Source organism: Triturus cristatus, chromosome 12 (assembly GCF_964204655.1).
Source record: "Triturus cristatus chromosome 12, aTriCri1.1, whole genome shotgun sequence".
Classification (NCBI taxonomy): Eukaryota; Metazoa; Chordata; class Amphibia; order Caudata; family Salamandridae; genus Triturus; species Triturus cristatus.
In genome coordinates, this window is record NC_140595.1 from 822,733,121 (window position 1) to 822,756,936 (window position 23,816).

A 23,816-nucleotide genomic window follows, 5' to 3' on the forward strand; every position below is an offset into this window, starting at 1 on the left:
TACTAAATTCGTTATTAAGTTAGAAATATTTTTGAGAGAGGGTTTACCTTCACCTGTGCTTACGGACAATGGTGTCCAGTAAATCGGAAGAAATGAAGATGTTCATGGAAGTTGCTGGTATTACACAGAAATCGAGGGCGCTTTCTCACCCTAGGGGTAATGCTGTTGTGGAGAGGGCTAACAGAAATATAAAAGGTATTTTGTAGTTAGCTAGTCAAGGAAGGAAAAATTGGTAGAATGAATTAAGGAAAATGGTATGGACACATAGAGTCACCATTCACGAGTCAGTAGGAGAAAGTCCTTTTGTCATTATGAGATGACGCAGGCCACAAACTAAAGCTAATCTTGGGTGGATGAGAAGAGGTAAAAAAGTGTCTTGGAATGTTGAGGGTGTTAGAAAGTGTTTTCTGGCACCCCAGAAAAGGAATAGGATGTACTTCAATACTAAACATGGAGTGCGTAGTGTTGACTTGACAGTGGGTCAAAGGGTACATGTGAAATCTGCTAATAAGGTGCCTAAGGGGCAAAGTAAGTTTCGTACTCCAGTTAAGGTTGTGAAAGTAATGAAAAACACAATGAAATTGGAGGATGGCAGTATTTGTCACATGAGTAGGTTGGCTAGGGTTAGAGAAAGTGGGTATGGTGGCATCAACCAGACCTAGGTGGAACAAACTCTTTTTGTAATAGGTACTGGTGGATTGGTAGTGTTGCTGGTGGTGGTGTTGAGGAAAATGTCACAAATCAAGAATTGTAAGAAGAAGGGGGTGTGGTGGTGAGCAAGGAGAAGAGGCAGGAAGTATCAAGAGACTGTGGAGATGAAACAGGTGTGAATAGTGAAGCCGTGGATGGTGGTGATCAGAGTGATTGTTCAGTTGGCGGAAAGGCAAGAGCCCTTGGCAGAAGTATAGAGAAACCTAACAAGTTAGAAGATTACATTTGCAGTGTGTAGATGTGTTATTTTGTAGCTGGTGTAGAATATGTATCTGTGGGCCAGATGTACGACCATTTGTGAATCGCAAACTGCAAAAAATTGTGAGTCGCAAAAGCAAATGTACAAGTGTCAGAGACACTGTTAACGATTCCCAATGGGGTCGCAAAATGCGAGGCTCATGAATATTAATGAGCCACTCGCATTTTGAGACCCCATTGGGAAAGGCTGGCCCTCCCAGTGATGGTGGCCTGCTGGGCTCAGCAGACCTCCATGTCTGGGACTGCTTTTATATAAAGCAGTTTTTTTATGCTGCTCGTTTTCCTTAAAGGAAAACGGGAAGCATTTTTTAAAAAAATGAAACGTTTTTGTTTCATTTTTTGAAAGGCAGGCATTCCCAAAGGGGAAGGGGTCCCCTGGGGACCCCTTCACATTTGCGAATGTTTTACCACCTACTTGAAGTAGGTGGTAAATTGTGACTGTTTTAAACAGTCATACATAGGGCCCAGGCTCGCTATTAGGTAGGGCGTTTCAAGGGCGTCCCTCCCTAATAGCGAGTCGCAAATCCTAATTAGCGACTCACAAATAGATGCGACTCGCTAATTAGGGTTTGTACATGGCCCTTGGGTATTTTTGCTTGTGCATACGGGTCGCAAACCCGTTTGTGCATGTAAAAATACTTTGTACATCTGGCCCTGTATCCTTAAAGTGTAATATAGTTATTTTATTGTTTATTATTTTGTTATGTGTAAAGAGAAGGGATGTGTAGTAATGGCGTTTCTCATAGTATGATTTGAGTAGATTGTGGGGGTAGAATTAGAAGGGTGTTTCCATCCCATGTACTTAAGAGGTTGATTAAAATGTTTTGTAGGAGAGGACGCTGTACTTCCCCAGAGCTGGGACAGGTTCATGAAGCTGTGTGAGATTGCTCAAATAAAGTACTTCTTAACTTAACTGGTGTTCTGGAAGATTACTAAAGCGAGCCCCCCAGTCCTGCTCCAGATTTGGTCTACCTCCCACCTCTAGCACCCCTCAGGCGGGGCAGACAATGTAGTCACCACTTTTCACTATCTGCCATCTTGAGGATGGGGATAGTAGCCAATTAGACGTCAAGGTATGACCACCCCCCCACGTGGGGTAAGCATAAAGAGGTTGTAGACCCCCTGCAGGTAGATAGCCCATTGGCTACTACCTGGCCTCCCCTAAAAATGCCCCTAAATTCAGTATTTAGATGGCTCCCTGAGAACCTGACTTCAAATTCGACGGACCTAAAGAATACGATGGAGGAAGACCGCCTGCGGACCAGGAACTGAGTCCTGCTGCACAAGAAACTGGTGCAAACCCTGCCTACTGCAACCATACTCAACAACTGGGACCTGCTGTCCTTCCTGAAACCTGCAAGTCCTCCAAGAAACCCTGAGGCCCCCGCAGACTTTGCCAATTGCCAAGAAATCTCCCGTTGGGCAAGAGGCTCTAGTTCCCAGCATCTGCCGGTAAAGTAAACGCCGTGGTTGAGGACCGGCACCCTCCGTGTCGCCATAACTCATGACTGAAAAGAAACGTTGCCGCTTCCCAGGCCTGTTGGTTTGTCAATCCGGTGGAATCGACCCCTGCCTGCATCCATCACCTTGAGGGATCCTCTCAGCATAACGACCAATGCTGGAAACAGACCCGTTCCTGAGAGCCCGCACCCTCTTGCAGGTGAATCCCATTGCAAAAGGAACATTGAAAACAGACAATAAAAATTAAAATGACGCTTATCATAACGCCAGGTGCCCCACCTCTGGGACACTAGATTCAGACTACCAATAGGGAGAGTCTTGCATAGCACTGGCCACAGCCCCTCTGAGGATTTGTTAGTATGCCAGCACTTCCTCATACAATTAACAGATTGTGTCCCGCTAAGGGACATAACACGTGAGTGTTCGTAACCCTGTGACGCTTTCTGCAAGTGTCACCCAGTTTTTGGTTCTCCCAGTCGCACCGGCGCACATAAATTGCATTTTATGATAAACGAATGTATTGCATCCTCTAGCATGAAACCCTGCTTCCTGAAAACATGCATTGGTCAGTACACAAGTACAAATAGTCAACCCATGCAAACGCTCTGGGACCCACTCACCAGCACTCCGCAACATTTGTGACGCCCACCTGCCTGCAATCTGTGGCCCCTTTCCACTTCCCCATCTGGAAAGCTGTCAAGGGTGCTTCCCTCCCTTTTCTTCAAAATTGTCAAAAGTCTGCCAAAACACAAAATTGGACCACTACCACTGCACCGGTGTGGCTCATATACAGAGCAAAAGGAGTCTGTACGTGGCCCCACGTGGATGTTTGCGCTCCTCAAGGGAGCATAAGATGTGACTGTGTTTTCGCCTGCGAAACTTGTTCAATTTAAATGTTAAAGCGCGAACCCGGCCCAAGGGTATTGGCGCGCGTTACCCAAGCACCAGCTAAATTACACTAGGACACGTTCATGTACCTGTGTTAATATGCACAGAGAGATTTGCCCATTCTCACAGGATGTGGACGCTGCACCGAAGCTTGAACCCTGGTTTCCAACACCAAAATCGGCAGCTCTATCTACCAAACGACATTCTCTCCTTTATCGCGGCATATTTGCCATAAAATCATATAAAACATCCAAGGACAGACAATACTGCTTTGTTAACATTGATCGTCACATCATAACATCAATAAACCGAATCGTGTGATAACAACCTAAAAGTTGCTCCTCATAACAAAAATGTAATTTCACATTGAACATTAAATGTCCATTAGAGGGCGACAAACTCATACGTTGTCTGATTTGCAGCGCACGCCTAATAAAGCAACCTTCTCAGACCCTAACCATTACGCTACAGTGACTCTTGTGGAGCGCAGCCTACTGCAGTTCCCACCTTGCGTGCGGCTTAAAAAATTGCCCAGGCACTACTGGCAGAGCTATACTACAATCGAGATTAAATCCGACTGAGCTACACAATATTCCAGTAATTCTGCCCTTAAATGCGCAATGCAAATATCCGCCCGATTAGTTGTATGTGATTCTATGGAAAAGTGAGGCACGAACTGACAACCTCTGCGTGGCTCCCTGCATGAACTGCTGCACAAGAACACGCGCTAACCGATCGCGCCACCGGAGCTCACGCCTTCCTCTTCAGTGAAGCGCAACTGCCCCGCTGCCCCCACACCGGATGAAACAACAAACTCGAAGCACGGTCGAATCGAAATACCCTTAAATGAAATCGTAGCCATACTGCATTGCGCCAGAACATGTTGCATTTGTATCGCCCTTGTACCCGCTGCCATTTGTAACATTTTCCTAATTCCAGAGCCCCCGCCATTACAAATTACGCTGTCACCCTGCGCGTGCTCACCATCCTTATCAAAAAAGGCGGGGGTGGGCATCCGCCGCTCGCACCGCAGCCGACCGACACAGCTGTTCCTCTCGAGCTCGATCGACTCTTCGCTGCCGCCCAACACCAGCACTGGTCACACGCCAAGCCTAGCTGCTCTTCTCATCACGCGGATCTCGAGAAGGCACCCTCCACGCTCGTCCGGCGATGCAGCACGCATCCCCCACCGGGCGCTTCACATCCTCCGCCAGGCGCTGAACAGACCCGCTTAGTCGGCGAGAAAACTGGACTCCACCGCAGCTCGACGATCTGAAATACAAAGAAGAAACTAAAATTACAGCCTCCTAGCGAGGCTGTTGCCTACAACGCGCCTGAAAGGAAACACAAACAAATTAATTTGCAGCCTCCCAGGAGCTGCGTCCGCTTAGTTGCGAGAAAACTTGGCCCCCACTCTGATCGACGATCTGAAAAAACAAACAAACAAATAGTTAGCAGCCTCCCAGGGGCTGCATCCGAATACGTGCGAGCGCGGGACCAAGAGACCGCGTCTCGCGCTCCCCGACCTTTTATGCTAACACTGGGGGCAGGCCAGTTCTAACTGGCCTGCCCCCCGCCGCCCCCTTGACCCGGTAGCACTTTAATTGCTTCCGGGCCAAGGGTACCCTGCCGCCACCCAATCCCGGCCGAGGCGCGCCCACCGCGTCACACTGACGCGGTAAACGCGCCGGGCCGAGTGGACAGGCGAGGGGGGGGGGGAGGGGGTCGGTGCCCCGCCATATCCGCAGCGGGGCCGATACCGGCCCCGCCTTTCTAAGACAACAGCATACTACAGCAATGGTGGTACGACCGCCTACTCCATGACGGTCTGCCCTGCATCACACCTGTGGCCTGCCCACTGCCAGTGAACTTTGAAACTCCTTGGCGAATTCCTCCTTCCACTGACCGTGAGGATATTAGAGTCGGCGGTCATTTGTGATCCAAATCTACACCAGCCGTCCAGCAACCGTGACCGCTGGGTTTTGCCATCCATAGACCTAAAGTGACCTGCTGCCGGCGACCACAACAGTAACTGTATTGATGGTCTACTGAACTCCATTCAAGCCCTTCATTACCATTGCTTTCTCTGACGACCGCAATGGTAAATATCTGATGGTATCAGCCGCCGAGTGCCTAGATACTAAAAGTACTGCATACTTTGAACATCACTGCATTTTCTCTCCATAATTCCAAGTCTATGAAGTATTTATTTATGTATAAATTATATTTCTGATTTGAAGTCTTGGAGCCCAAAATATATATTAAGATAATTGTTATTTTTATACAACATTGGTCTTGGATTTATTTTTTAGTGTGTGTCTCATTTATTGCCACTGTGAGTACAACAAATGTTCAACACTGTCCTCTGATAAGCCTGACTGGTCGGACACACTACCACAAAAAGACACTTACTATTATCTACTTGTTGCCTCTGTCTTCCTCTGGAGATTTCTCGCAATCTCTACATAGTGTACTTCATTTTAGTACACTGTACGAAGAGGTGGTATCTTACACAAGGCCGGATACCTTCTCCCTGAGGGCCACCGAAACCAACTTGCTGCTGTGGAGCAGCTCCAAGCAGGAGAAAGCTGTTTCTTTAGCGCATTGAAGTACAGCCTTGGTCAGATTGGTTTAGCTGGCTAGTCCTGGTGCTCAGGAAGTCTTGAATTCCACAGATTTTCCAAGTCCCAACTTCTCAGAGTTCTTAGAAGTCAAGTTATGCGCAGTGATATGCCCCAGGACATCAGGAACAGCATTCGGGATTTAAGATTCACTTCAGCAGAGACCACCAGCAGGGTCCAGTCCAGGTCAAGTTGCACCTGCTTAGCTGGGCACTCCAGGGGCTGTTGCTGCTTGTTGTGCCCCTATGACTACACAGGAGGTCAACGAACTGACCCTTGGAGTCCAGCTGGACACAAATGGGAGCTGGTATAGCCCTTCAGGTCTCCTCACAGGTGTCAAACATCAGGCGCAGTCCTTCTTTTCTTCCACAGGTTTAGACAGTGTTCGGAAGAGGTTTCCTTGGGGTGCCATATTTATGGTTAGCACTAGCTACTGGGTGGGTGTGAATACCTGCTCCTTCCTTTCCCTTATTGGGTAAAAGTACCCAAAGGCAATCTTACCCACTTTAGCAGCAGTTGTTTTGCCCTGCTGCAAACAACCTCACAGTGAGCATTGCTCCTAAAATGATACCTTGGTAAACCCTTCTTCCCTTGTGCAGAGTCTGTGTGCCCACCCATGAGTGCGGCTATGGAAATGAGTAGTCCTCTCCTCTGTGCTCACTCAAAACAAGTTCTGGGATAGCTCCCCTCCCACTGGGTTTGCTGGCAATATGGCTGGGAGGACAAAGGGTTTCCTTCTCCAGGTCTTACATTAAATTTAATTGTGGAAGGACAGGCCGTTTTACAAGTTAATGAAGTTCCTGGGTCTACCCTAAATGGTCTTCCTGCAAGGAGAAGAAAAATACCTCCCCACACCCAGTGAATTGCCTCTGCTCGGGGAGCAGTTTTCACACCTCATTAAGGGCAGTGTTGGCAGACCAGCTGTAAAATTAGCCTACTGGAGGTTCAGGCAGGTAAAAGGTAACTTTCTAAAAGTTACTTTTCCCAAATATTAACTAAAAATCATACTTTGCCATTTAATGGGATTTTTTTTAGAATGTTTTTTTGAATGACTTGTGTAGTTATTTCCTGTAGAAAGTTACAGATGAAATTATAATCTTTACTTTGACATTTTGTACGATTAAGCTACAGCCTACCAATGACAATAGCTTTTGGAACTTAGTCACTGAAAAAACAAGGGAGTTTTAATTTTGCATATGTTTCACTGTTAAATATAAGACACTCTTTCTTGTGGGCAGCAATGTGTACTTAGGACTGAGTTATTTAAATTTAAAAGCAGGGATTCCCGTCAGTGAAAGCAGGCTTATCTAGACAGGTTAGACAGCAGGGTTTTAGGCTGCTCCAGTAAGGTTACATGTGGTAGGCCTGAAGCCATGAGTTTTAGGCCCACTCCGTGGATGGCACAATAGGTACTGCTCTCCACAGGCGGCATTTAACTGCTAGGGATTTGATGAATCTACTAGCCCATATAATAAGGACTTACAGGCAAGGTAAGTACGTTAATAGAGGATAAGCCAATGTATAAAGGTGGAGCAAAGGCGCTTTACTCCTGTTTAGCAGAGTTCCAATTCCCGCACTACCGCAGGTAAAAAATGGGTAGAAATCAATTAAACATGCTCATTTCCTACAGAAGGTAATTGAAATGCGTATTGTAAAAGGTTTTAAGTTTTGGCCTCTTTGATGTTTGTATTTTTTTAATTTTCACCTCTGTAGAATGTTACTGATGCATACATGTATGTTTTCAGCTTCCTCTGGAACAAGCGGAGGAGTTGTTGGCCATACTTCAATGGAGACACAGAAGAGCCACTGGGAGTCAGAAGGTGGAGCAATTATGACCAAGGGGCCAAGTGGCACTGAGGATGATGGGGCTTGCCAGGAGACCAGGAGAACATCTCAAGGCTTCTGACTCAGGCCACCCTCTGGTGGTGTTGGATGTTCTTTCTATTTCTGTGTCCACCACCTCGACAACCATCTCCACCTTTCACTATTGCAGCCCGGGAAAACCATCCAGGCGTTAACGGGCTGCAGTCTCTCGGGCAGCCCCCCGCCCTCACCCTGCAGAGTGGCAGAAGGCATTGTTGCATGATGTCGAGGGTGTCAGACAGCAACTGGGTCAAGTTATTGACTTCCTGGGTAGGATGTGCACTGCCCCGGTTGTCTTACAGAGAGGCTCTCTGTCTCCAAGTGCTGTGACTAACACCAGTGCTTCTGGCACACCTGCGACCAATCCAACTGTCGCCCTCATTGCAACACTTGACCTCATTTCAACACCTGACCCCATTCCACAGCCCACCCTGTTTCCCCTTGTAACTGTATCACCATCACCCATACCACCTGTCCCAACCACCTCAAACCTGTAAGCTATCTGTTCTTAGAAACCTTCCCATAGCCCAAAACCCCACCATTCCTGTCACCTTCCCTTGCCAGAACCACCTCACCCAACCGCCCCCAAAACCACTGAACCTGCCCATTGCCAAAAACCTTCCCATCCCCCACAACCCCACCATTCTCTTACCCTTCTTCCCCAGAACCACCTGGTTCAACCACCCTCAAGTCCTCTAAATCTACCAATTCCCAGAAACCTTCCCATACATCAAAATCCCACCATTCCCTTTACTCTCCCTCCCCTGAACAGCCTGGCTCTGCCCCTCCAAAAATATTGAAACCCTCCACCAAACCTAAGCAGTACGTGCCCAAATGACCATTAGATCCTGGTAGACGCCCCCTGCGCACGACACTGCTGATAACGGTGGGATGGCAAGAGCACTGCCCGGAGGGACAATTGGCTGTGATAGGATACTAGTTACTGCAAACCACCCCTGACTTTGACTTTTACTATTTTTATTGAAATGCATGAAAGTACCAAAGTGTGTCGGATATTTCCTTGAAGCTATATTGTGTTGTAAAAATATAATATAAATGAATTTGGACAAATGAGTTTTAAATATTGAGTTACAGAAATAGCGGATATAAAATATTGTGATACAAACATTTTGTGATGCAGAACTATAGTTGGCAAGAATATTGATTTTTTCAGGTAAGTAGTATCCCTATCAAGAATATCCTTGTTAATACCGTTTTTAATAATATTGTTGTAACAATATTGCTGTTCAATTATCTTTATCATCAATAAACTTTATTCGGTCGTCAGACCATAAAAGTACAGAATGCATATATACAACCCAATTTAATTTAAAAATGTTAACTGGTCATCATAAAGCATAAAATACAATGATTTCATCAGTCTAAGCCTTACAAACAATGCAGTAGATGCTGTAAAAACCAAAAGCTTGGTAGTTCAGGGAGCCCTATGCATGTGGGGGACCGATTAATTGTGTCTTTAAAATGGGGTGGTACAGATGAGATGTTGGGTGATGTACTTCCACTAGCTTAGGGTTGAGTTGGGGTTGGGCTCTGGGCCTTCCTTCTTATTCCCCACATTTGGTCCGGAAACTTTGCGGTTGCGCACACGAGTACTGGTCTAGTGTGCGATTTCAATAAGCGCAAAGCTGAACCGGAGTCGGGGGTTCCGAGCTGCTTGCAAATGGGAGATAACCATTTTGCCCTGGGTCTAGAATAGGCAGAACAGGAAAAGAAGATGTGACCGATTGATTCGTTCGGGGTGGAACAGCTGGGGCAGCTTTTGGTCTGGGCAGCGGTACACGACCAGGAGCTAGTGAATGAATTGACCGCTGAGGATCCATGCCTAAATTGCATGTGTAGTTTCCTATCTGCCGGCACCTTGATGAGGTCGAGATAGTCTTCCAATGAGCAGCTTGATTTAAAGTCTGTAAATTCCTCAGTTAATCTGCCCCGCTTACTAGCCCTTAGGTTGTTATGTGCCAGCCAGTCCCAGTACGGAGCTTTTAATTGTCCCTTGGTGAATGGCGCTGGGCGGTTGATGCTGTGCCCAGTTAGCCCAATGCTGGTGATGAGGTTCCTGATGTTTTTGATCCATCCTATTTTGTTTGAAGTGTCTAATGAGCAAACCTCGTCAAAAGCAGCCGCGTACTTGGACAGCTCCGGGGTGAATACAAGCCTCTGCCAGAATAGAAGCGGGCAGAGCTTGGCTACATCCTTAATTGGTTTTTATACCCATGTCCAGTTTTAAGGGGCAGAGTGGTGTGTTCAATCAAAGGGACACTAACTTCCAAAGGAATTTATTCTCGGTCGCTGTTAGGTCGCTCAATTTATCAAAACCCCAAAGCTCAGCCCCATAAAGGGCACTGCTTACAGCCTTGCATTTGTATAGCTCCAGGGCTGGTGTGACTGGGTTTGAATAAGAGCGACAGTGTTCCTTCCTTAGGGCTCCAGTTAGAACTTGAGATGGGCCCTATTTAGGTGCTGCTTCCAAGCCAATCCTTCCGACATTCTGATCCCCAGATATTCAAAGCCACTCACTCTTCCTAGAGGAATGTTGTTTAAAGTTAGGCGCCCCTTGAAGGATTTGTGAGGATTCAACATCAACAGTTTCATCTTACTGGTGTTTATTTAGAGCCCCCTCTTATCGCAGGAGATCTTAAATCGATTTAGTAAGATGTGCCGCCCCATTGGTGTTTTGGAAAAGAGGAGGGTATCGTCTGCGAACTGCAAGGTTGCGATTTTCTGTTTCTCTAGGGAAGGCACATCCACAGGAATCGCTGCTAGAAATACGACCACTTGGTTGATGTACAGCGAAAACAATGTTGGGGCCAAGACACTGCCCTGAAGGACCCCACGCATGGTTTTAACCGGGCCGGTGACTTGGTTCTGGCCTCCCCATCTTATTCTAGCAAAGTTCTCTGCATGCAAGCTTATGAGTAGGTACAGGATTTCTATGGGCATCCCCATCTCCTTAAGAACCTGACAGAGATTGCACCTGGGCACAAGATTGAACGCCGACTTCAGGTTTATGAATGCTATGTTAGGACTTCCCTTTCCCAATATTACCACCTTCCAGTAGAGCAGAAGAAAGCGGAAGACCTGATCGATTGTTCCTGTTGTCTGGCGGAACCCTGCTTGCAGTGGGGACAAGATGTAATTGTCCGCCATCCAGCCTTGGCTCTTCACTAGAAGGGTGTGACCGAAAACATTTTGGATACAATCAATCAAGCTAATGGGCAGATAGTTGGCTGGATTGCTCCTGTCACCCTTTTTGAAAATGGGGATCACTTCGGCTGCCTTCCAGGATGCGGGAATAGGGCTCCCCCAGCAATGTCATTGGCAAGTGCCATTATATATAAAGCCCAGTTATCTCTGTCAGAATGTAAGAGATCTCCCTGGATCCCATCCGGACCAGATGCCTTCGCAGGAACGATGGCCTCTTAGAGGCCAGAATTTCCTCCTTAGAAAACAAGAGGCTTGGTATGGGTTGGGGTAAATCAAGAGAAGATAGGCCTAAGATGGGGATAAAGGTGTCCTTATACAGGGCATCAAAGTGCTTGCACCAAAGGTTGGCCACGATGTTATTGGCCAGGGGGAGGTGAGTTTTCAAGATTAATCTTCGCCTCAGGGGCCCAAAATTTCCTAGTGTTTGGTTGGGAACAGGAGTCCCTGAGTTCAGTCCAGCTCTTCTCATCCCAATCTCACTTGGCCCTTGCTTGAGATGATTTATAGAGTCTCCTTGTCAGGGGTATATTCTTAGTTCAGATGGCTGTGGCCAAGCGTCTCCAGAGGGACCTGCATTCCTGTGTGAACCATGAGTTTACCTTGTTTGCATCTCTCTGTTTTGGGCTAGGGTTATGGCGGTGGACAGTAAAATGTAAAGCTAATTGAGTGAAGAACTTTTCATGCATGGCACTGACATTCGCTGCTGAGCTCGGCTCTCCTGGTAGAAATCGAATCGCAGCCAAGTGTGCCTAAAGTTTCCTTTTCATGATCAGTTTGGATTCTTCCTTCATAACCCATGGCCATTTAAGTAGGCCCTTGTCTTTTGACGGTACTACCTCCTTAGTGAGTAAGTGGTTTTTGCCTATGATACTGTGTTCACCCCAAGGGTGCCCTAATGACTGGCATAGCGGGTTGTAATCTCCTTCACAGTTTTTGATTATGGCCATATCGATGACGGCTGCCCATAACCTGAGGTCCACAAGGATATAGTCTTTGCGGCTGGCGCTGGATGGGCCAATGAAAGTCAGCCCCCCTTCTCTGTCAGAGCACATTCTTCCGTTGGAAGTCCACAACCTGTACTCTAGCGTCAGTGCGTTCATTTGTAGAGCAGAATGTGACTATTTCTTTATGGGTGGGAGGTCGAGAGATGGAACTGACCACAGATTGCCTTCCTCTGTGATGTCTTGAATATCCTCACTGTCGAGGGACTGAAAGGTTACCTTAAAGTTTCCACCTATAATCAATGGGTGTAAGACCCCCTTTGCTCCCAGCAGCTCGTCTAGGGTAAGCAGAGTGGTTGATTTGCCACCTCTTGTGCCTCTCGCGTAGACCTTATAGATGTCTATACTTGTGCCTGAGGTGCTCCTTGACTAACCGCAAGGATGTCTGGGCTGTCAGTGGGAAGTTCTTTGGTGTCACAGGTTAATGCAATGCTAATCAGGGTTAGAAGGCCTCCTGATGAGCAGCCCTGCTTTGAAGCTATTGCAGGCTTATAGAGGGTCACAAATCCTAGTGCTAAACTCCAGGTTTCCTGAAATATACAGATGTCATGCGAGTTGATAAATTCGGCCCAATGTGGTAGGCGCAGCTTGCTTTGTATTCCAGCCACGATCCATGACGCTATTTTGAGCTGGCACTCACCTGTAAGCAGTGTTTGGTTGTGGTTAGCGGGGCACTATATGGCTCAGCTTTCTGGGCCGTGGAGTCATTATAAGCGTCTGTGGCAGTATTTACGGCATAGGTGGCATCTCCATCATCTGGTGACCTGTGTGGGGTGTAATTAGTAAATTCTGAGCCGGTCTGAGGTTTGGGATCTAGTAGACTCCCCTCGGGTGGTAAAGAGGCTGTGTGAGGAGAGGAATCAGAGATGCTGGGTGCAGCAAGTTTAGGAGAAGACCCTAGTTACAGTCAATCGTTTGGAGCCAGGGGCGAAAACCAAGATGGCCTCATCGGCATTATGTTAGACATAGACTGAATGGAATTGCTAAACATCTGGATTTTGGGTTGAATATTCAATGTGGATGGAGGGCATGTCTTGGCTTCTAGGGCAATTAAGTTATGCACTAGGCTTTCATCAACTAATGTGAGTTCTATTGTGTCTGTGGGACTGTTCGTCAGGACACATCGTCTAGCTCTCAGAATATCACGCATTTTCATGGACCTGCAACCCCTTACATGCCTGATCCAGTGTATGGACTTGTTTTTGATGGACTCTTGGTTCTTGTGATTGACAAGTTTGCTGCCTTTGGGAACATTTGTCATGTAGATGATATGGCTGTGTCACCTGGACGAGTTTGGGGAAGCTCGTAGCTGATGGTATAACTCCTCACCTCTTCCGATAGGGGGAAGTGTGCACTGTGCAAAAGCCCTCGTGTGTAATACGTGTCCCCCAGTGGACCCCCACCACCATCCTGCTGTTTCGCCCAAGGTGGTGGTATGTTGTATCGCACTGGTCTGGGTTACATGTCGTGAGTGTGTGGGGAGTGAGTGGAGCAGTATATGCGGGTTGCGAGGGTTGTGTCAAATTAGCATCTGCCCTTGAGATTTCAGTCGTGGGTAATCTATCTGGGTTGCCCTGCCCTTCTAGTCTTTCCAGCAGTTTGCGAATAAGCCCAGCCAAGGTCCCAACAGCATTTTTCAAAGTGGAGATTTCCCTGCAGAGATCAGTTTTGGATGCTAAGGGTTCACAATCCTCCGTTGCGCCCAACCTTGAGCTGATTAATATTGTCTGTCGTACCGGACTCTGCATCTTCCCCAACCGTCTGGTCCCCTGAGATAGGAATAATGTTCAGTGGTTCTGGTGAGTCTGCAAGGGGTGAGAACCTATTACTGCATGGGAAATCGACTGTGATCGCAGATGGGGTGTAATCTGTGCTGGTCAGATACGTAAGTGGCACATCCGTGGCGTCAAGGAGTTGAGTCCTGGTGGGTGGCATCCTGAACATAGAGAGGTGTGGCTCACTGGTTAGAGGCGGCAGACCCGTAAGCAGAGAATCGGCCAGGGACCAGGGTTCATTTCCCGACGCGGCAGGGTCGTGGACCAGGGTCAAAACGGACTCGATAATTCTCGCCTCGGTACCTACTCTAACCAGGAACACACTCGGCAACTCTGGGCATTAAGCTTGCCTCATCTCTACAACGGCCCCCCACAGACGCCGGGGATGCCTGGTTTCACCTTGGAGATACCCAGAAAGGGCCCATCTCACAGGGATAGCCAGGACGGGTTCCCCAGCGGTCTACAGCGCCGGGACGCCCCGTTGCTGGGGTAGCTGTGCGCTTTACAAGTCTACAACATTTACATAAATGTAATTAAGTTTACATGCTCGGGATGCGCATAGTTTTGGTGGGGCAGGGGTGTGCGCATGAGGTGTCAGGCTTTGGCTCACTAACGATAGCAGTCGGGACCATTAGCTCCTCACACTCAGACACTCTTCTTCAGTCTTTTCATTTTGGCACCTCTCAACCCTTCCTCGGTTATTTTCCTCTTTCCCATATCACCTCAATTTCACTCTAATATCCAATATCCAAAAAGGGGGGGGGGGGAAGACGGCCAGCCGAGGTAGAAGGGCAGAAGGGAAGGGAGTGGAGAGGTCCCGTGTTACCTGAGGGTGATTTGGAAAAGAAATGGCTCACAGTACCTTTTTGGAGGTAGGGAGAAGGCAGACCTCTGGGATGAAGTTTCAGGGGGGTGGGCCAGCCTCTTCTGGGCTATGACTGTTGCAGATGTGCCCGCCCGAGCCCGTCCCGCGCAGTGGGGCCTCGCGGTCACCTTTATGCGCCTCCGGGTGCAGAGAAGGTGATGCAGCCAAAATGCAGTGGAGCCTTGGGGCTGTGGTCCGTGCCCGCTCGTATGGTGATGGCTAATTATCTTTATGTGTTTTAGTCACATATTAATTTTATGTGTTATTATTGTTTATATAATTGTTAATAATATTTTTAAATATAGTGTGTCATTTTAAGTGATTTATAATTTTAAATTCAATTGCTAATAGTAATTTATAGTATTGCGGGTTGCTAGGTTTGTAGGGGTATAGAATAGGACGTTAATTAATTATTAATTATTTAATTTGGTATTAATTATGTAATTTGTGTAATAATATTTCTTACGTTATATAATAGATGGAGGCTGCTGGATTATTATATTAATTGTTAACAATTGCTTGTCAATGTATTATTCATTATTATTCAATTGATTATTAATTATGTCAGTTGTGTAATAATTTATTTTTTTAAGTTATATATTAGGTGCAGGCTGCTGGATTTATAGGGGTAGAGGGTGGGAAGTTAATTAAGTCATAATTAATTCACAATTAAGGTTACATGAGAAGTAGACACAATGCTCCAGATATGGCACACAGAGTTGAACACTTGCTTTACTTATAGCATTAGTAGTTTGCTTGGGGACTCAAGGATCACCATCTGTAAACAATAACCCATACCATCTCTTTTGTGGTGCCATTTGAAGGCGTGAGTACAGTGGGACATTATAGTATGGAGTCTGTTGTTCCACAGTGTTGGTATAGTGGAGCATTGAATAATGAATTGTCCTCTTAGGTTCTTGTGGGCAGGTGGTGAACACACAAGAGGGTCTTCGTAGGAAAAGCCTGACGTTCTTTGGTCCAAGTAAGTTCAAGTGTTTGTGTTTTCAAGCTGATGGCTCTCCCCACAGTGCTGGTTTGTAGGGAGGGGGCACCTCTTGCTACTCCCTGAGCAGTGACCTTCAGGATGGGAGCATGATGGGGAGTGAGGAATGAGGAGTAAGAAGGAGCGAATGAGAAATGCAGGATGAGGGATTTGGAGTGAGAAATAAGGATAAATAATTCAGGCGAGAGGAGTTGGCCCAACGGCTAGTGCGGTGACCTCAAATCTGGGGAACCGGGTTCGAGTCTCGGCAATGACGCTGAACATCCTGTGATTCTGGGCAAATCACTTAATCTCCCGTGACCTAGTAAAAATGAATGTGTCCTCATGTAAAGCACTCCGATACCCGATACCGGGTCAAGTTTGCGCTATATAAAACTCCGTAAAAAAAAAAGGATATCCTAAAAGGGATGTTGTACTAGGGTGGACCAGCTATGGGATTCAGACTCATTCCTATGTCTAGAACCCCTGGGAAAGGGGCCTGCAGGTATAGTTAGACAATATTGCCCCCTCTGTGACCAACTCAACCCTCCTTTCCAGCCTTTCTCCTGCAAATGTCTTAAGAACTCTGCAACCTTTCCCAATCCCTCGCTTTCATTCTTGCTCTCCTGTACTCCCTCCCTTTGCTAAATCTATTAGGTTAATGAACACATTTGTGCCTTATTAGCATCCATTGGGCTCTCTGCCACGTCCTCAATCACACTGGGAGATCTGACTGTTTGAGGTAAATTGGCAGTGGGAACAATGTGTCCTTGAACGTGCATGCTCCTACAAACTGCTGCAGTCAATCACATGCCGTAAAGGAGTTATTGAGATGCGGGGTGCCATAGAAACAGCCTGGTGTTCTGACTTGAACCCTATCACTCTTTCAGGTGCAGCAACCTGAGGGCAAATCTCCCAGTGACCGTCCTGACCAGCTTTTTCCTGCACAGAAACATTATATTCTATGTTACTGTTTTTAGAGTTAGTATGTACTGCACCCTCTGCACCCAATACTACTCATCAAGACTCATATTTTGGTTGTTAGTAATTATAATTAATTGTGATTACAATGGTTTGATTTTGTGTAACAAAATGTTCGTGAAATTACCAAAATCACGCCACATCGTGTGATTTTGGGGAGAAATTTTAACGCAAGATGTACTTTTCAGGTGATTTTTTTTATGTGAGCAGCATTTCAGCTAGATTTTTTACCAAAAAGGACTGTTTGAGTCATTTTTGAGTGTTAGATGCATTTCACGTAATTATGTGTAATTTTTCATCATTTTGTGGAAATTTCACAAATCACACTACAGCGAGTTACGTGAGTTTCACACACTCCTAGTTATTAGTTGAAGGAGGTTAACTACCTGCTTCAAGTAATAACCACAATCCTTGCCAGAGTGAACAACTAAAGGCGCTAAACAAACCTGAACTTAACCACCTGGTAGTTACGGCACAGAGCAGACAGGTTTAATTTAGAAGCAATGTGTGAAGAATTTATGCAATACTAAAACATTGATAAAGTTGAAATGCAAAAAATACCCAAAAGAATTAAAACATAGATTAACATTTAATAAATAAAATGACAAAAATCCAATAAAGGGAACAGAGATATGATCTTTTTAAATGTAAGTAGAGGTAGCGCCAAGAAGCACCTAGTGCCAATGATAGTCAATGGTCCTGGTAGAACAGAACCTAAGCATAATTCGATACTGACCATGATGGAGCGGATAGACTAACCAGATTTGTCCTGGTCAAAGATTTTACCTTTGAACTTCAGTCCTTTAAGTCCCAATCCACCACAGGTGTGCACCTCTAAAAGTGTTTGGGACCTCAGGGGAGGCACTTAAAGACTCACAGGGTGGCAGGTAGAAGCCAACAGGAGAGTCCGGTCCAGGCCCGCTTGCAAGTGGTCAGCTGGACAGTTTCAGGAAAAGGTCTCTTGTGGCTTGTTATGACCCTGTAACTTTAACAGGTGATCATCTTTATGACCCTTGGAGTCTACCTCTTTGTCGTGGGTACAGGATAGAGAACAGGACTAGTTCCCCAGGGCTCTTCTCAGGTTGCAGAAAGCAGGTTTAGTCCTCGTCTGATCTTCCTCAGGTCCAGGACTGTTCTAAAGTGGGTTCCTGAAGTTACCACATTTATGCCTCGCACAAGCTAGTGTGTGGGAATGACCGCTGTTGGCGCCCTAACCAATGGGGTAAAGACAGCCGGCCCTAACCCTACTCACTTTGAGTATTTTCAAGATGGCCGATGTCTTCAGCCACACTAAACTTAGGCTCTTAGGGCTTCGGCGCCTGGGGACCATTCTAGGGTAATCCCAATGTCCTCCAACATCTAACACCAAATTCCATGTTTATGAAGCCCCTGTACCCACTAAAACCACAGTAAAAGAAGTTTGTGAGTACAAAGCTGTGGTGTCAGAAACTAGAAAATGAATACACACAAATTGTTTTGGCATTCTGTTTCCTGACTTTGAAGTATGCCCCAAATGTCAAATGAAAAACCCAGCAGACTTGTCAAGCAGGTCCTGATAATACAGTAGAATCTGACACTGTGTTGTCAACAAGAGGCCTCCTGCAATGGAGGTCAGTCTGGCTGGGAGGACAATAGACGGGGACAGGGCTGAGTGTTAGCTACATCTGCTTGTAACAGGGTAGGGCTCTTGGAAATTAATCAAGTCCTTGGACCAGCCAACAGGCAATCCTGTCAAGGGCACAACAAAACCTGCCCACACCCTGGGCCTTTTGTCTCTATCCTTGAGCAATTTCACACATCATTCACCTCATTCTCGCCCATTGAAATGCTTATTACAGGCCAGAAGAAGTGAGACAGCAAATTGTAGATTTAGCTTTCAGGGACGTCTGGCTGGGCAAAGGTGACTGTAAAAAAGTTACTGTCCCAAAATATTGGCAACAAATACAACTTCAACATTGAATTGTATTTTAATAACCATTACAAATAGTTGTTTATTACTTTTGTAGCTAGTCCCATTACTCAGATACAGTATTAGGGCCTCTTTTACAAGAAACTGATGCATTGGCATTGATGCGTCAGTTTCCTTGCACCTGCGCCACATGTCCTTGTGACGCCATGGATTCGCTGTATATACAATACAGGGCTCCAAGGTGCAAGGATTAAAAGATGCGTCAGAAATTCTGACACATCTGTTGGCGCAAAGTGACGAACTGCTGGGGTTGGTTGTAAAATGGACACAACTGCAGCAATGTCTCAGAACACATAGGCGAGTCCCATCGTACAAGTCCTGCATTATTCCTTACACCTGCTCTGAGCAGGCATACGTATTTTGACGTAGTGAAGTCACAAAGTGACACAGTGAAATGTAAATTTCACTCTATCAGTTCCACATGGCTTTTTTGCGTGGGAACGCCGACCCTGCATCCATTATACCTGGTGCAGGTATGATGTGATGCAGGGCTCTACAAACCGATGCATTGGACCCAATGCTGTCAGTTTGCAGATATGGCGCAGTGTGGCTACTGATTGCAAAGCCGCTGCATCAAAAAAGTGATGCAGCGGCGGAGAAAGGGGCTTTTAAATAAGGCCCTGAGTATTTAATATTGCATCCCAGTGCTTTCCTATGGAACAGCCAACCCTGCTACCGTGAACATAGCTTTAAGGTGCTAGTCACTGTCAGGATGTATTTAACATTAACCTCTACATGTCCTACTTTTAAATACCATTCACCCTGCCCTAATGGGGGAGTAGGATTACTTAGGGGTGACTTCTAAATATTTGAAAAGCGGGTTTTAGAACTGCCAGAAGGGGTTATCTTTACAGGTCCAATTTGCAGTTGAATCCTGCACAGCCAGGCTACTGGTGGCAGCCCTACAGTCATGTGTGCATTGTCGCTACAGTGGGTGGCACAATGAGTGCTGCATCCCACTGGTGACATTTAACTTACTGTCCCTGTTTGGCACCACACACTAGGTACTTATAGGTAAGTTAAATATGCCAATTAGAGGTTTGCCAATATCACCATTATGAAAGGAGAAGCACAAGCTCTGTATCACAGATTAATAGGGTAAAGTGCACAGAGTACTATAGCCAGTAAAAATAGGGTTCAGCAAAAAGGCAAAAGAAAATTGGGGCGGGCCCCTCTAGAAAGGACACATCTCCAACAGTGCCCCTCTGGTGTGATGCTGAATGAGTCTTGTGTTGGATTGTTGACTCCTGTGTTAAATGCTTGGTAATTGTGCATGGTTGGTCTTGTGCCTGATAGCATGACTTTGTGTTAGATGACAGGCTCATGGTGTAATGCTGGAGAGCAGGGTCTTGTGTCGGATGATGGATTTTGTTTCGGATGATGGGTTTTTGTATTGGATGATGGGTTCTTGAATTGTGCGGTGGGTTTTCATTTTGGATGGGGGTCTCTTGTATTGGGTCTGGGCTCTTGTGTTGGATGTTGGCTGAAACTTGTGTCGGATGGCTGTGAGTTGGGTTGGCTGTTGGGTGTTTGTGGTGGATGGTATCTCTTTTGTGGTATGTAGTGTGCACTTATTTTAGGTGGTGGGCTCTTGTGTTATACAGCAGACTTTTGTGTTGTATAGTACGGTCTTGGGTTGGGTGGTATGGTCTTGTGTTGTATGGACAGCTACTGCATTTGGATTGTGGACAGTGCGTTGTGTTGGATTGCAGATTCTTGTAATGGATGGTGGGTTCTTGCATTGGATGCCAGGTTCTTGTGTTGGATGCCAGGTTCTTGTGTTGGATAGTAGGTTCTTGTGTTGGATGTCAGGTTCTTACATTGGATGCCAGGTTCTTGTGTTGGATAGTAGGTTCTTGTGTTGGACGCCAAGGCCATATGTTGGGTGGTGGGAGTCTTGTGTCAGATGATTGGCTCTTGTGGTAGGTATTGAGCTTCTGTTCAGGAAAGCACAGTTTTGTGCTGAATGATAGAGTCATGTATTGGAAGATGGGTTCTTGTGTTATACAGCAGACTTTGGGTTGTATAGCACGGTCTTGGGTTGGGTGGTATGGTCTTGTGTTGAATGGACAGCTACTGCATTGGACAGCAGTTGGTTGTGTTGGATTGCAGATTCTTGTAACGGATGGTGGGTTCTTGCGTTGGATGTCAGGTTCTTACATTGGATGCCAGGTTATTGTGTTGGACGCCAAGGCCATATCTCGGGTGGTGGTAGTCTTGTGTCAGATGATTGGCTCTTGTGGTAGGTATTGAGCTTCTGTGCAGGAAAGCACAGTTTTGTGCTGAATGACAGAGTCATGTATTGGAAGATGTGTTCTTGTGTTTGGTGACAGTATCATATGTTGGATGGTTGTCTCCCATTTTGGATGGCACAGTGTTGTGCTGGATAGCAGAATCTTGGCATGGGCGTGTTTTGTGTTTAAAGGCAGGCCCCTCTGCACAGGCATCACCTTCTCTGTCTGCTCCTCAGTCCCAGGCTGTCCAATCATAAACCAATATGAAGGCTATGAACATCCTTTTTGGTCATAACCCGGGACAGGAATGGCGCAAATGGTGGCTTCAAAACTTGTCCCACCCAGCAAGTCCAGTCATCACCGTAAAAAACCTTGGAGTTAAACTGGACGCTGATATGTCCATGAAGTCCCAAGTGCAAACTGTGGCTGGCACCTGTTTTGGTCTTCTGAAAATGATGAGGAACTTCCTCCCCCTACTTTCAGTTGAGCACAGAAAAACAGTGGATCAAGCCCTGGTCACGTCAAGGCTGGACTATGCTAACGTTTTGTACCTCAGCCTCCCTAATTATTTATTAGGACGCCTGCAGGTGGTACAAAACGCGGCAACCAGGCCCGTCCTAATGGTCGGCCCCAGGACACATATGACTCCTCACTTAAAGTCCCTGCACTGGCTTCCGGTGCAGAAGAGGGTTGACTTTAAAGCCTGGTGCTGGCCTTCAAGGCCTTTCACAACATAGGGGCCCCTAACATTAGCAACAGAATTAAGCACTATGCCCCATCCAGAACCTTGAGGTCTTCAACCCTCCAACTGTCGATCGTGCTGAAGTTCAATCGTTCTCGCATGGGGGGGTCACTCCTGTCAAGTAGTGGCCAGCAAACTATGGAACAGCCTACCGTCTTCTATGAGACAGATACAGGATCTCCTCAGCTTCAGGAGAAGTCTTAAAACTTGGCTTTTCCAACACTAACGGAGTCGTAAAGGCGGGTGCAGTCAGTGCTGTGTTAAAAGGGTCTACTAGCGCCGGGACACTCTTTAGAGTAGCCGTGCGCTTTACAAATACCCAGTAACATAACATAACATAACATAACTGTGTTTTGTAGTACATTTGGAAGTACTACAATAATACTACTCACGTTCTACAAAATTCGATTCCCCTACCTCTATATGGAGGTCTGCACCTCCAGCTCTCCTATCTTTTATATCTGGAGATCTCCGTCCCAAATGTGTATACATTTTTGTTGTAAATGTAGGAGGGACGGGGAGTGGCTAGACAATAGGGAATTCTTATGACTAGGTGGGGTTTAGGAAGGAGTAAGGAGGGGTTTCAAAAGGGCTAACAAGGGATTTAGGGTGAGACATGTACCGACCCAAAAAAAGAGTAAGCCCATACCTATTCACAAACTGTAGTTCTAAGGCTAATACAGTCAAAAATATCACGAAACATCAAATGAACTTTTGCTCACACCTGGAGTAATTCCAACACCGAACACACAAAAAGTGATGGGAGAAATGCTTGCAATTTGTCTAACCACTGGCAATCACTTGGGGTAGCATCCAAACCCGTTGTTCTTTTGCTCATCACACCACCTCAGGTTGGACCCAGCCATATCCTTCTTGAACCTGTTCCTCATGGGAACAATCCAGCCTGAAATGCCAGGCCAGGTCCTCCCTGAACCGGAACACATGCAGCCCAAGAAGTGGTTTCACCCTGATTAGGTATCATTCATTCGGGTATAGTTAGTTTCCAGTGACACAGTAGGCAAGGGACCCACATCTGGGCATCCCCATGCACTTAGAGGGTACATCAAACATTCTTTCAATTTGTCTAATCACTGGTAATCGCTCACGGTAGTATTGCAAACCATCATTCTTTTCCTCACCAAGCCACCTCAGTTTGGCTCCTGCCATATGCAAATCAGTCTTGACCCTGCGAGCACTAGCCTTTAGCCGGGAGGATGGGGGTCGCTCCCCCCCTCAAAACCTACTCTATGGTGGCTAGAGGGTGCATACTGTTTGGAGATCACCCTGATGCGCCAATCCCCAAACAAGTACTCATTAGGGAGTGATACCATTGGAAAGGGTAGATTTCCCCCTTTATAACGGTATCCCCCCCATTAAAATCAGGGCTCTAGGGCTAAGACATACCCCGAGCACTGATGTGGTGAAAGTGAAATGTGAATTTGGCTCATTTTACTTTAACTTTCAGTCAATTTTTTTAAGTGCACTATGCGTGCTGATTGTCATCTCACAAGAAAAAATAATGACTTAGACTGCTGGGGAAGCCCTTCCGACCTAAAAATTGGAAAAATGAAATCGGAGGTTGCTGTAACGTCCTCCGCGGACGCATCGGTCAACGGCTGATGGGTGCACTAGGGAGGGAAGAGGTTAAGGAGTGTAATTAGGTAAGTTGTTCAATAGTTTGAAGGAATAGCAACAAGATTTCCCATCTCTGCTTAGTTTGAATTCTTTATTTCTTGTGTTTGTAGGTAATTTATTGAAACTGGTTTCTCAGTATCACAGAGTACATAGATTGATTGTGATAGCATAAGTAAAACAAACAATGCATCTCCTTACACTGTCAATGCATGTTTCACCCCTGAAATCTGTGGGCTTGGAGCTTTCTCAAGGCTGAAAAAGTTAATAGGCAGGTTTTAATGCACAAACATAAACTGATTATTAAGTGGGCACAAGTGTCCGTGACACTGCAAGACGCGAAGTACACAGATGGGAACTAGCGGCGATGCAGAGGAGTAAGATGAAACGTGTAGTAGAAAAAAAGGAAAAAGAAAGACGTAAATTGTTGGAAATAAAATTTGAAGATAAAATAAAGTCCAATAGGGCTCACAAATAAAGGGAGGCAGGTTTATAAAGTAAAAATGATCTATAGTAATTGGCAGAAATACCAGGAATCGGTCTTGCACATTTAGAGCCTAATGACTAGAGTGCATATTCTTTTTTCTCATATTTAGCTCTGACGTGGT

At 46.1% G+C, this 23,816-nt stretch overlaps 1 long non-coding RNA gene across 1 annotated transcript in view; it reads left to right on the forward strand.

Moving 5' to 3' along the window:
* LOC146782986 (uncharacterized) overlaps nucleotides 1-9,095 on the forward strand; it is a 45,864-nt gene extending 36,769 nt beyond the window's left edge. The window contains exon 3 of the long non-coding RNA XR_014972025.1: nucleotides 7,685-9,095. This is a non-coding gene — a long non-coding RNA (uncharacterized LOC146782986). The remainder of the gene's footprint in view (nucleotides 1-7,684) is intronic.
* The last annotated feature ends 14,721 nt before the right edge of the window (nucleotides 9,096-23,816 follow it).